Source organism: Xyrauchen texanus, chromosome 3 (genome assembly GCF_025860055.1).
Source record: "Xyrauchen texanus isolate HMW12.3.18 chromosome 3, RBS_HiC_50CHRs, whole genome shotgun sequence".
Lineage (NCBI taxonomy): Eukaryota > Metazoa > Chordata > Actinopteri > Cypriniformes > Catostomidae > Xyrauchen > Xyrauchen texanus.
Window position 1 is genome coordinate 55,146,313 of NC_068278.1, and position 14,546 is coordinate 55,160,858.

Consider the following 14,546-nt stretch of genomic DNA (forward strand, 5'->3'; position numbering starts at 1 on the left):
ACCGTAACTTTTTCTAAAGATAAATAATTAATAGCCATTACGATCAAATAAATAACCATTACGATCAAATAAATAATCTGGTTATAATGGTAAACGTACTCGGTCACAAAAGACTTCAAGGGACTTTTATTTTGCCGGAAGTCCGATGTATCTCGCCATATCAATGTTTTTTGTCGCTTGTTGTCGCTGTGTCCATGGAAACTTTCTTTCCGCGCTTGCGGCTCCTTCCTGAAAGTTTACGCAGGTTTGTTGCACGCTTCCAACATGACAGAGAAACTAACGGACATCAGGGCTGGCAGGCAAGTTATGTTATATGTGTATTTCAACTATCTCTTGTTGCATGTAAAGATGTTTAATAGTGCTCAGCGTGAAATATAATTTTCGTGGGCTAGAAGTTTCTTGGTGTGTGTGTGTGTGTGCAGATAACGAGACGTGGGTGTTTGAGTCGTTTTGAGGGGAGGGGGTCTCCCATTTCTGACACCGCAAATATTTAAAATGAATGTTTCGTTTGCGCATTCACTCTTTCATTTAAATCATGTATTTACCAGTGAAGTGATGCGCTGCTATTATTCCTCTATAAGTTTATGAAGTTATAATTATTGAACTTGACACTTGCACGCGAGACGCAGAATAAAGTTTAAAGGGATCGCGCAGTTTCAGGTCAGCGCGTGCCTGGCTCGGTCCGACAAATACGTGAATTACGTACGTTTTCTCAGAATTTTCGTCATTTTCGAACGGGCAATTAACGAGAGAGCTGCAGAATTTAAAATGGCAATAATAATGTAAAATAATAATAATAACACTTCTAAAGTTAAACAGCACGTGCTCATGCATTCATGCACGCAGAATAGATTCTTAATGTGATGATGATGATGATTACGTAATTTTTGTTGCGCAACAAAAAGTGTTATACTTATCATTATGAAATAATAGTAATTATTATTTTAATTTAGAAATGAATTTTAATCTTACACGAGCTAATTTCAATATATACTGGTTGGGTGACGTCTGCATGCATTTGAGCCCTGGCCAGATGTGCCTGCATCATCCGGACATCTGGATCAAGGGGCCGGAAACGCTCTTTTTTATTTAAGTTTATTGTGTTTATTGTTAGTGGCAAATGTCAAAGGCTGCAATACAGACTGTAAACTATTCATTAGCTATTCTTAGTTTGTGTTGTTTGGCTGGAATATAATCTGTGGAATCTCATTTTGGTTTAGTTTGATAAAAAAAAAAGAAGATATTTAAAGGAATATTCTGTGTTCAATACAAGTTAAGCTCAATCGACAGCGTAATGTTGATTAAAACACAATTTTAGTGACAGTGGCGGGTTGAAGGGTTTAAAGACAGAAAATATGAAGCACTTATATTAACTCCTCTGTTAAAACTTGTGTATTTCAAAGCTGTGAATTTATTTAAAAAAAATGTAAATGCGTTTTAAACGTTTTTATGGTCGAATTGGTTTTTATGGCGATATGTTGTCATGGCAACAAAGTTGTAAAATTTTATATAACTTTGGACACAAGGTTAGTTAGTGATTTTATCTATACTAAAATTATTCTAACATTAACACGCATATTGTTTACATCTTGTGGCTAAACTTTTGAAACGGTGAATATTTTAACGTTTATGGATTTGCCCCCATTCACTTCCATTGTAAGTGCCTCACTGTAACCCAGATTTTGTCATTTTATTTTTAATGTAATTTTTTTTCTCCCCATTTTGGAATGCCCAATTTCCAATGCGCTCTTAAGTCCTTCGTGGTTGCATAGTGACGAATCTCAGCTGCCTCCTGGTCTGATCGTCAATAAGCGAATCTTATTAAGTGGCTTGTTGAGCACGTTACTACAGAGACATAATGTGTGTGGAGGCTTCACGCTATTCTCCGCGGCATCCGCACACAACTCACCATATGCCCCACCGAGAGCGAGAACCACATTATAGCGACCACGAGGAGGTTACAGACTACCCTCCTTATCAACAGGGCCAATTTGGTTGCTTAGGAGTCCTGGCTGGAGTCACTCAGCTCGCCCTGGATTCGAACTTGCAACTCCAAGGGTGGTAGTCAGCATCTTTACTGGTTGAGCTAACCAGGCCCCAAGATTTTAGTTAAAAAAAAAAAAAAAAAGAAAGGAGTCAAAATAAATGTTCATGTTTTATGGTTAGAAACGTTGTTTTTGCAGTGGTGAAATGAAATAAGTTTCACTAATTATTAGTGGTCAACCGATGTAGGTTTTTCAATGGTTGATGCCGATATCTAGATCCCATGTTGGTCAATGGCTGATATAATGCCATTGTAGGTATTAGTGTTCAACCAGTATTGTTTTTGTTTTTTTAATTTATTTATTTATTTTTATGACAGATGCGATATGTTTGTGACTAATATGTTTGCGTTTGAATTAACCATTGACAAAGCTGCCGATTTTCTGTAGATTTTGTGACAAACTAGGTGGATTGATCACTTTTATTATGCAGATGCATGAAAAATAATCTGAAAATAGCGAAATATTGGCGATTCATCTGACAATATTATAATCGGGTACCACTAGTAATTAAAGCTCATGTCAAGATAAAACCACTTGTTAAAAAAACAAGTTTGGTTTAGAAGTAGTAATGGTGTAATCAGGGTCCAAAATAAACTTTTTCTCAGAAAATTGAGAAAATAAACTATTTTATTTCCGTACCTGCCATGAAACTGTATTTAGCATTATTATGACATTATTATAAAAAAAAGATTTTTTTTTTCTTCATATTTTTCCCCCCTCACATATTTGTGTCAACCAGCAGATACTTGCAGTACATTTACAAACCATGTAGCAATTTGTGTATCTTTATTTATAGCCTAATTATTCTATTGACATTAGATGCTCGGCAAGTGTTAAAGGAATATTCTGGGTTTAATACAAGTTTAGGTCAATCAACTGCATTTTTGGCATAATGTTGATTACCACAAAAATTTGTTTGGACTCGTCCTTCCTTTTCTTTAAAAAAAAAAAAAGTAAAAATCGAGGTAACAGTAAGACACTTACAGTGGAAGTGAATGGGTCCATTGTTGTTTCAAAGGTATAGCCACAAAATGTAAACAAAATGTCTTTTTAACATGATTTCACTTGCTAACCTTATCCGCGTAGTAATATCCAATTTGACAACATTGTTGCCATGACGACAAAACACCGCAAACCCTGTAGTCCCGTTAAACAATGTTTTAAACAATTTTACAGGTCAAATAATACACAAGTTTTAACAGAAGAATTAATTTAAGTGCTATTATACAATTATAAGCTTCACATGTATGGCATTAAACTCTCCAAAAATTGGCCCCATTCACTTCCATTGTATCTCAATTTAACCTCCATTATTTTTATATATTTTTTTCATTAAACAATGTTTTGTGGTAATCAACATTATGCCAAAAATGCTGTCGATTGAGCTTGTATTGAACCAGAATGTGCATAAAATTTTAGACCCTGGGTGTAATATGTTTTATATGTGTAATATGGTTTTATTTTTTTGTGTATACAATATGGATTTGTATATCACACACTCATATCTAACAGCATCTCCTCAAATCTTTTCCACTCACTGAAACAAGGTCGAGTATTAAGAAACGTTGTCGTCAACTTTTGCACTGTCACTTTCAGTCATTGTAAAAGAACTGTTTTGAGAACAGGGGATTCCATTGCATCGTACGTTTGTCTCAAGTTGAAAGAATCCCGCTCGTTCCCACACTCACTGGCCCCTGAACTCCCACCCCTAGGGAACAGTGTGTCACGATGTGACTGTGATATGGTCGAAGAAGCCTGAAATCCTCAGCATAGCATGCAGTTTGTGTGAATGCGTGTGTGTACTTGCACTTCCTTTTGATCAAGCTCCTCAGGCCTTGCGGCTTCATAAAAGGGTGCAAAACTTCAGTTTATACCTAGACTGCTTGTTTTCTGCCCTGCATCAGAGCTGCTGTTGTGTTTTTGTGTATGTTAGGGTCAGGAAGAGACAGAAGGGCTATTGAATAGGCTTGTGCCAACAGGACAGGAAAATTACAAGGTAGCATTGTATCATTCTCGGTTGAGTCTAAAAGGCTGCTATTGTGCGTTTGGAGACACTGAAAGCTTGTCTTACTAGCAGATGCACAGACGGTGCATCTGGAGGTGTTGTAATGTGTTTTATGTCGATTGCTTACTTGAAAAGCACACATTCCCACAATTTATGCTTACTATATAATTAGAGGTGCTTCCTAAGGCAAGCTCATACTCTGGGCTAGGGGTGTAACTATCCCACAATGCTGACATGACGAACATGAATGATACCTCAGATTGTGTGGCTTGATGAAGAAAAATATGCTTTTTCGTTTCTAACCAAACAACACTTCCATCAAAGACTTCGATTGAAGGAGGGACCTGAAGCATATCAAGAGACCAGAATATTGTAGAGACTTGGGCCTGTGAGCAACCACCTAAAACACACTACAGCAGACTAACATTTGAGAGTAGTGGCACCAGTGCCATTATTTATACTATACCAAAGACTCTTTCAAGGCAAGTCAGTCCACTCAGCGGCCATCTTTGAAACTAGGCTAGGCAGCTATTTTCTATATAAAGTATAGCTTCCATCTACTTGAATGGGGATAAGCAGCATAAATGTATAGCTCCTTTCTACTTGAATGGGAAAAGCCCAAATCTCCAAAAATGCTTTGTCAAGATTGTTTTCAAAGAACATATTTCAAATCAGCAGTAAAATCTGACAACAATGGTAACTAGGAATGTCCTAGCAACAACCCAGAACACCATAGCAACCACACAGTAATGCCCTAGCAACCAACACCGTAGAATCGTGGCAGCGAGTTTTGTCTAATGAAACTGTAAAAATGTGTAAATTGCCATCTTTTTGTACTTTTTGTCTTAAACTCAGGGTTTTCAACCAGGGGTACTGCAGGGAGTCAGTATAGAAGATATCATTTACAATGGTCTTATTCAGGGTTCCCATGGATCCTTAAGTCTTAAAATGTCTTATACTCAGTTTTCCAAAATTTAAGGTAAAAAAAAGTCTTAAATATCTTAAATGATTAAAAAAAAAAAAATCTTAATTTTATTTAAAGAGGTTTTAAATTTGGGGAAGGAAAGACAGGAATGGTAATATGACCTAATGTGATTATCAAACTTCAAAAGAATATGATTTATTTCAAGTGCATGCGCTGCGTCCTTCAAAGTGAAAATGCGGCACTGTTGTATTTTCTCCAAGCATGCTGGGCTTGTTGTTTTCAGCTGTTGCAGAGCAGTTCACAATCATTGGGCAATATCAGAAATTTGTGACAAGCGATCACTAATGATCAACTGTTGATGATGATGATGATGTAGTGTTGATGAAATATGACAATGTTTACTTTTAACTGTTTATATTGTAATACGTTGTATATTATTGTAGTAGTGCACATTTTATTTCCCTTATCTGTTTGAATGAGCATCTGGAAGAAGTGAAATGCAAGCATTTCAAAATAAGAGTCCCCGGTGTATTTCTGCCTTTAAAGTTAAAAGTTCTGCGCAATGAATAATTTGTATATATATTTTTTTGTATTAAATACAATTAATAATTGGTGTTTTGGTTGCATCATAAACTGCATCTGGAATATAATTAAATTTGGACTCTTGTAGCCTCTGTCTGGTCCTCCCCATCACAGGCTACCAATTTTAAAAACTATTAGTAGATTAATTGCCTTTCAACCCATTATCGTATCAGCAAAATCTAATATCGGTGCATTATCGGTACATAAACCATTGTATTTTAACCTTGCATATAGCCCACCCTGTTTTACTGATGAGCAATGTTAAGGCCATGTTGAATGTGGGCCCCTTCCTGTTTAAATAAGAGTATGTGATACATGATTTACATTGAGATTGTGTGGGTTTGTTTTGGTATGGGGATAGAGTATACATTTTTATTTGTTCAGGTCTTGAAAAAGTTTAAATTTGATTTTAAAAACTCGTAAAACTTGATTTCAAATCATAGGGTACTATAATTTCTGCGATGCTGTAAGTGAATGGAATTATAAACCGAGGAATGTCACAGAATTTGACATATTTGGGATAAAATGAAGATATGAATGCACATTTAATTAAAGTAATATCGTGATATGCTCAATTAATATGATTAAACCACAAAAGGCTGAGATGTAAATAAATAAATAAATATTCAGTCTGCATGTGGTGGGCACTTCAAAATGAATGTGTGATCATCACGTGTAATCACAATCATCATGTGCTCTGTGTGTGTAATAGATGACAAACCGCAGAGCACTCATTTACTGTGAAGTGTGCAGCACATGCAGACTATATTTTTATATAATTAAATTGCAGCCTTTAGCAGTTTGATAAGCACACTAAGCCATAAAGCGAACTGTTTAGCTGGAAGTGGGAAGCTGTCATCATAAAAAACAAAGTATACAAAGTAAAAGTTTTTCATTCAGCTTTACTCCAAAATAAAAGCTGAATTTAACCAGAAGCATGAAATTGAAGAAATTGCGAAGACAAATTTTATCACATTTTACTGTATTGTAAAATGTGATAGACAATGTATTATTAATAAACTATAGTAATGATAATATATCAATAGTAATTACATTATATACTCTATCTGTCAAAAGTTTTGAAACATTTACTCATTTGTGACATTTTATCATAATAGTAAAGTCATCAAAACTATGGAATAACATAAATGGAAATATGGGAATTATGTTGTGACTAAACAAAATCCAAAATAAATCAAAACTGTGTTATATTTTAGTTTCTTCAAAGTAGTCACCCTTTACCTTTAACTCTTGACATTTTCTCAAGCAACTTCTTGAGGTATCGCCCTGGGATGCTTTTTAAACAGTATTGAAGGAGTTCCCATCTATGTTGGGCACTTATTTGCTGCTTTTCTTTATTATTTGGTCCAATTCATCAATTTCAAAAACGTTTTCTTTTATAAAATTTTAGTTTTATAATGAAATGAATTAATATGATGGCACAATTATATTTTTGTCTACAAAACTAATTTCAAACATTTAAGCATACGCTTTCAGATCAAAAGATTTGTAAGATAATGAGAAACGTTTCAGTTAAGTGTTTCAAAAGATTGACCGGTAGCGTACATAGTGTCTCACAAGCAAGAGTGCTGTTGTACTGAATACAAATTTTGTGCAGCACTGTTTTTGACACACTACAAGGATCTGCAAGTACTTCATTTGAAAAAAAAGAATTCAATGGTATGTTGAAAGTAATTCTTTTGTTTCATTTCATTTAGGCCTAAGTTCTATGTATTCATTTGATTTGTTTTATTATGATAAAATGTAATTAAATATTAAAACACAGTATTATGGGAAAAAATAAAACCAATATCACAGGGCTCTAGAATCATTTGAATGAGCATTAATAATTATCTAAAATACATTAAAAAATTTAGTAATATTGTTTTAATGAAAATTATGATTATAAGTGCTACTGTTAAAATCTCACTATTTTATTTTTTTTTAAATTGGGGATCCCACACTTGAAAACACAACATAAAAAACATGATCTACCATAGTCTCATGACAACTCTAAATAATATATGAGATCACAAAATCATTAGATACCGTACGACTTGCAAGTACTTTTATTCCGTTAGACACCAACCAATCAACAAACAGAATTTCAAATATATGTAATACAGGCATTTAATTTTATCTAGCCTCCTATGCAAAATACATTTTAAGAAAGGAAACGTCTGAACAAATTGGGTTGCTCATTCTTTATTCATTTATGCAATACAAATGATGATGATGCATGCAAATAACCTGTAATGCGCTTACCTTGTCTTGTTCCAAGCCCTAATGTTTTAATTTCTTCTGTGGTACACAAAATATTTTGTCCTATTAAAACATGGCTAGGTTTAAGGTTTGGGTAAGGGGCTAGCCTTTATGGTTAAATTTATATTAGGGGTTAAACAAAAAAAATAAATAAATAAATAAAAATAATATCTTTATAACATTATTCGTTGGTTTATTTTTCTCTATGGAAGTAAAAGTTGTATGTTTATGTACGATTTCACCACCTCATACTAATTATCATGACTTTATTCCCTTATTTCTGGTTTTATTTCTCTGTATGTGAGAGAGAGAGAGAGAGAGAGAGAGAGAGAGAGAGAGAGAATGCATGCTGAAAAATGGTGGGTAAATAAACAATGTCTGGACAGTATTGCAGGAAGAGTCAAGGGGAGAATAATCCCAAGAGCCTCTTCTTTTTCATATCCTGCTTGAAGGCAAAAGCCTTCAAGAAACTAGCTAACCAGCCACCAGTCATAGTTCATATCTGTGTGATTGACGAACATTTATGTGTGTGTATGTAAGTAACTGGTCACTAAGGCAGGGCAGGGTTTCCTGTCTCTGAATAATAAGGCCACTGGCTGTCTACTTCCTGCACTCTTACTGTTTGCATCTCGTAAAGTTCTCATGCTTGTCTGAAGTTTTCATTCTGTGTTGTTTGGACGCTCGTAACACATTAGAAGGAAGCATGTGCAAGGTTTACGTTTTTTTGATTCGGCTAAATTACGTGTATGAATCAGTTTCTGAGACTCTGTATCATCAGGGCACCGCTTTTATTATCACGACCCCACAGTACAGGAAACTCGCCCTGTGGTTTGAGCTTCCAAAGACCCTAGCAGGGGAATAAGTGGTCACAAATGTGATGGACTTAAAATCGAGTTGGAATACAAAACACGGAAATTACACCATTCACCCAAGCTGAAGAAGTATTTGATGTTGAATGATGCTTGGGAACTAAGTGTGTGTGTGTTTGATTCTGCCCATCTTGATAGAGCAGTTGGTTTGTAGCGGTTGTGTGCTTCAGTCCGTGATATCTGTTTGACTAACATTTTACAGCTCAAATCCCTAGATTTTTATCTGAGTACATTTTAATGTCAGGGATTTTAATTATCTGATAATAGCTTCATTATTACTTTGGGATGCACCTAAACGATACCTGGATCGGTATTGGCTCAGATACTGACGTTTTTAAACAGATGAGTCAGACGACATTGATACAGATCTGATACTGTGTTAGTCATTACTGAGAGGACCCATAATGCACCTTTAAATTAGTCCATATAACTTTTGCATTATGTTCCAAGTCTACTGAAGATTTACTCAGACCACTCTACAATGCTAAAAGTCTACCCACTCCTCTTTCTTATATTTCTATTAATCAAAAACAGTGTGTCAAAATTAATGGTTTTCGTTTCTGCTCTAATGTGATGTCACTTTAGAGCAGGCCTCGCCCATGACTGGTGACAGACTCCACCCTCCTTCCCTGAATGATCTACACACAGTCCACCATTTTTTTTCCATGCTGGAGCAGATACAGTGAGAAGAATAATGTCTCGGCTTCATAAGAGTCATAAGTGTTCTGTTGTTGGCTGTAAAAGCCCGGCAGCCACTGAAGACGCAGGGGAGAAACTGGACTAATAATCTGGCATACCGGGCATTTTCCCAGTGGGCCGATCAGGGTTGGACTGGCCATCGGGAGAACCGGTGGGTCGGCTGTGGAATGGGCTGCGATTAAGCTAAAATGAGCCGCCGCGTTATGCAGAACGGACCACAAAACGGTGCCGCAATATGCAGAAAAAGACAGCAAACACACCCCTCGCTCAACTTTTGGGCCAGTTGCTATGTAAAATCCCGGGACGATTTCACTTCCCAGTCCAGCCCTGCCTGAACTCTGGTATTTACACTGTCAGTCATATAGGTTCTGATTTGTTGTTGCTGTAGTAACCGAAGCATGAGCTACAAAGGCACAGCCCTCTTCTGGAAAGGGGGCGGGGAGCAGAAGCTCATTTGCATTTAAAGAGACACACACGAAATCAGCGTGTTTTTGATTCCACCCAAAAAGAGGCATTTATAACATGGTATAATAAATGATCTGTGGGGTATTTTGAGCTGAAACTTCAGACACATTCTGGGCACACCTGAGATTTATATTACATCTTGTAAAAAGGGTCATAATAGGTGTCCTTTAAAGGATTTTTCTGGGTTCAATACAAGTTAAGCTCAATCAACAGCATTTGTGGCATAATATTGATTATTACAGAAATGTATTTCTAGTGTGATAAAATCACTTTCTTACATTTTCTGTGTCAACTTGTATCCAATTTTACAACTTTGTTGCCATGACATAAAGCTGAAAACTCTAAAACCCTAAATCAACCATAAAAAGACGATTTAAATCTTTATTGCTCTAATAATAAACAAGTTTTAACAGAAGAATTAAAGTAAGTGGTTTTATAAAATTAGAAGCTTCACATTTCTGATTATTTAAACCCTCCAAAAATTGGCCCCATTCACTTCCATTGTAAGTGCCTCACTCTAACCTAAATTTATTTGTTTTTTTAAGGAATTTGAGGGCTGAGCTGAAATCATTTTTTGATAATAAACATTATGCCACAGATGCTGAGCTTAACCTGTGTTAACCTGTATTGCATTAATGCACAGGCTTACCTGGGCTCAATCCCAGGGTCCCGGACTTCAGGGGGGGATCCCATTAGCGGACTGTGGTGAAGTGTTCAAGCCCAAGAGTCTGATATACATTTCTTTACTCCGTGGAACAGAAAGGTGATGTTAGGCAGGGTGTTCTGTATGGATGTGCCTGAAGCAGAATGCCTTTTTCGGAAAGGCATGAATAATGACTTCAAAACGAATAACGGATTCATCCGACTGATTATCGAAAAAGCACAAGGATAAAGCAACATTTTAAATAAACATATCCAAAATTACAATGAATTTATGTATCTGTGCAGCCAATATTTCTAAAGTGAATATCCTTATAAATGAAAATGCGCAAGGTGATTTCACGACCAGATGGGTGTGGTCTTTGGGATTTTCACCTGTTTGTAGGCTATATTGATTTTCTTTTAATTTATTTTAATGATTGAATTTGTATTTATTATTCATTGCAAAATGTGTGTTTGAAATTTTACATTTTGCTTGAAACCTCTTGCCTCCAGAATAATGTTGTTATACAGGCACAGACAAACAAAAATTCTGTTTCATGCCAAATATGAATATCTGAAATACCAGGACAAACCACAACATATTCCAAAATTAATGTAGCCTACAAATTCAGCTTCATCTGGTAAGAAAAATAAATTATAAAATATATATTTTTTAATAATAATAATTATTATTAGGCTATTATTATGAGAAGGGACATACAAGACATACATTTTATTAATAGAAACTATAAATATAAGAGTAACACTTAACTAAATGACACGCACTTCCATTTAAGCCCCGCCCACACACGGTTCTATCTGAATACAGAGACAGATGCAGATAATTTGGTCATATGAACAGATACAAATACAGATAATGGCTTCACTGCATCAGTCACCTTTCATTTTCATTGTATGGGAAATAGAACAACGTCATCATTCTTCAAAATTTCTGCTCTTGTGATCCACAGAAGAAAGTCATTCAGGTTTGAAACAACATGAGTAAATGATGACAGCATTTTCATTTTTGGGTTAACTTTCCCTTTAAGAGAATTTAAGCAATTTTTTTTTTTTTATGTTTTTATGTTATTCTTTCCTGCCAACATTTTCACTGGCACCACCACCACACACCAAATAAAATAATAGATAAATTATAAAATCAAATGCATTTAAATGTGTCAGAATTAAATGTTGTATTTTTCATTTAACAGTGTTTTTCTTTACAATAGCTGGAATTTCTTTTTTTTCTCTTTTTTTTTTAACTCATTCTAACTAAAGAGGCCGTCCCACTAGGATTTGAGCATACAAATCTTTTTCAGACAATGCAACAGACCAGGAAATGATGTCACGCAGGAGAGCTTCTATTTTTAGTTAATAACACTTCACAAATTCAAAACCTATTATAATAAAAATCTACTCACTTTACTGCAACAATAAAAACAAACAGCTTTAAAATATGCACCCTTTAAATTGAGCTAAGAGGTCAGAGTGTGACGTTTTGATCTTCTATTGGTCACGTGTCTTCGCGTCATTCAGATTCTGAGTTCACCCAACTTGAACTTTTGTACGCAGCGTCGTACAACATTTCTTTGCATGAGGTTGCGTTTTCTGTTTCCCGGTTCGGATGCGTTTGAATGGGAGTGAAAGCAACGCAGTGTAGTGTGACCGCCTGTTAATGCTTTCAAGACCATTACAAGTCATTCCCACAGTTATGACAAAACCTCATCTATGTCAGCCAGCTAAGTACATTTTAAATCGGCACAATTCAACATAATTCGTAAAAACAAGGGCTACAAAAGCAATTAGGCTACAAGGTGGACTGAAAAGAAACATAAAGGAAAGGGAGGGGAAGAGACAGGTGAGAGAAGTGATTAAGATAATAGCATGAAACAGGAAATGGGTGAAAATTATCAAAAGAATGAAGGTATATGACTGCTTGTGTATTTAAAGACAGAGAAACTGTGGAGTATGAAAGATAAAAGAACGTTGAAGGAATTTTGAGGTCTACACAGAGACTGGATGGAAAAAAGGATGGGAATTTAGCATACGTGCATGCACGGATGAATAAAAAGATCGTGCCAGAGGGGAAGTGATGTTAGTGTTTTTGGGGGTTGCTGAGTCATTACTAGGCTGGATGATCACTGATAGAACGAACACCCAGGGGGCCAACGCAGGGGGTGGGACCACTTCATACGACATGTGCCCTGAACAACAGCATGAAGAGAGCATGCGCTTCGCAGGATGGGCCATGCTGTAAACACAGCCTAAACGTGCCTCTTGTTTGAAGCATTCCTGTAAATCTGATGAAAAGATTGACTTGGAGCCGTATGAATTTTCATGCTGTTAGTGCAGATCTGGTGCTGGTTTCCAGGTGGATATACCGTTCACAAGCAAAAAATTACAGTTGAAGTCAGAAGTTTACATACATTTAGGTTGAAGTTAAAAAAAAAAAAATGTTTAACCACTCCACAAATGTAATATTAGCAAACTATAGTTTTGGCAAGTTGTTTAGGACAACTTTGTGCATGACAAGTGTAATTTTTCAAAGAATTGTTTACAGACAGATTGTTTCACTTTTTAATTGACTATATCACAGTTCCAGTGGGTCAGAAGTTTACATACAAAATTGTGCCTTTTAAGCAGCTTGGAAAATTCCAGAAAATGATGTCAAGCCTTTATATAATTAGCTAATTAGCTTCTGATAGGAGCTGTACTAAATTGGAGGTGTACCTGTGGATGTATTTTAAGGCCTACCTTCAAACTCAGTGTCTCATTGCTTGACATCATGGGAAAATCAAAAGAAATAAGAAAAAATTGTGGACCTCCACGAGTCTGGTTCATCCTTGGGAGCAATTTCCAAATGCCCGAAGGTACCACGTTCATCTGCACAAACAATAGTACACAAGTATAAACATCATGGGACCACGCAGTCAACATACCGCTCGGGAAGGATTGCATTTTGTCTCCTAGAGATGAATGTAGTTTGGTGCAAAAAGTGCAAATCAATCCCAGAACAACAGCAAAAGACCTTGTGATAATGCTGGAGGAAACGGGAAGACAAGTATCTATATCCACAGTAAAACAAGTCGTATATCAACATAACCTGAAAGGCTGCTCAGCCAGGAAGAAACCATGCACCAAAACCACGATAAAAAAAGCCAGGCTACAGTTTGCAAGTGCACATGGGGACAAAGATCTTACTTTTTGGAGAAAGTTCCTCTGGTCTGATGAAACAAAAATTAAACTTTTTGGCTTCAGCCCTGTTGCACCCAGTGCGTGTTAATATAATTTCAGGGTGATAAAATCACATACTATCCTTTTCTGTGTTCTAATAACCCATTTGCCATGATGATGTAACATCATAAACATTTTAATCCCTGTAAATGTGGTTTAAACAACTTTATAGCTCAAATAATACACCAGTTTTATCAAAAGTAGTCTTTTAATAAAATTATGAGCTTCACATTTCTGCCTTTTTTAACCTTTCAAAAATGGGCCCCATTGACTTCCATCATAAGTTACTCACTGTAACCATGATTTTCTTTCTTTTTTCTTTCTTTTTTTTTTTTAAGAAAAGGAGGGACAAGTAAAAAAATGTTTTGCCACTCATGCTTTTGAGATTAACTTGTTTTGAACCCGTTGTGCTTAGACACAAATTTAAGTTGTTCACTACAAATCTTCGCCTCTGAAATGGACTACAAACGTGGCAGAGATTAAAAAATGTTGTGTCTACGCCATTGACGTCAAACTCCATTATTATGTGTCTTGTGAGTAAATGTCAATGGTGTCATGTTTGATTTGACAGTAAAAGCAAAGTGGAAGATTTAACGAATATAATTCCAGTCTGTTTGTCACACAAAGCTATCGTACGGCTTGAGAAGATTTAGAATATTGTACTCTCATTGGATGGACTATAGGGTACAACGGGGCTAAAAGGCCCCGTGGGGGTAAAAGGCCCCTTCTATAAATACCAACAAAACCTACCACGGCACTTTCCTAAATCCTGTTTGTCCGTATGCACTGCAAACTTTTCCTGATCCATGAGATCATTG

At 36.0% G+C, this 14,546-nt stretch overlaps 1 protein-coding gene across 2 annotated transcripts in view; it reads left to right on the forward strand.

The window, feature by feature from the left end:
• The first annotated feature begins 202 nt into the window (after nt 1-202).
• Nucleotides 203-14,546, forward strand: part of LOC127632149 (SH2B adapter protein 3-like) — a 67,211-nt gene continuing 52,867 nt past the window's right edge. For both annotated transcript variants that reach the window (XM_052110734.1, XM_052110743.1), the window contains exon 1: nt 203-299. The gene's annotated coding sequence lies outside the window, so the exon portion shown is untranslated. The remainder of the gene's footprint in view (nt 300-14,546) is intronic.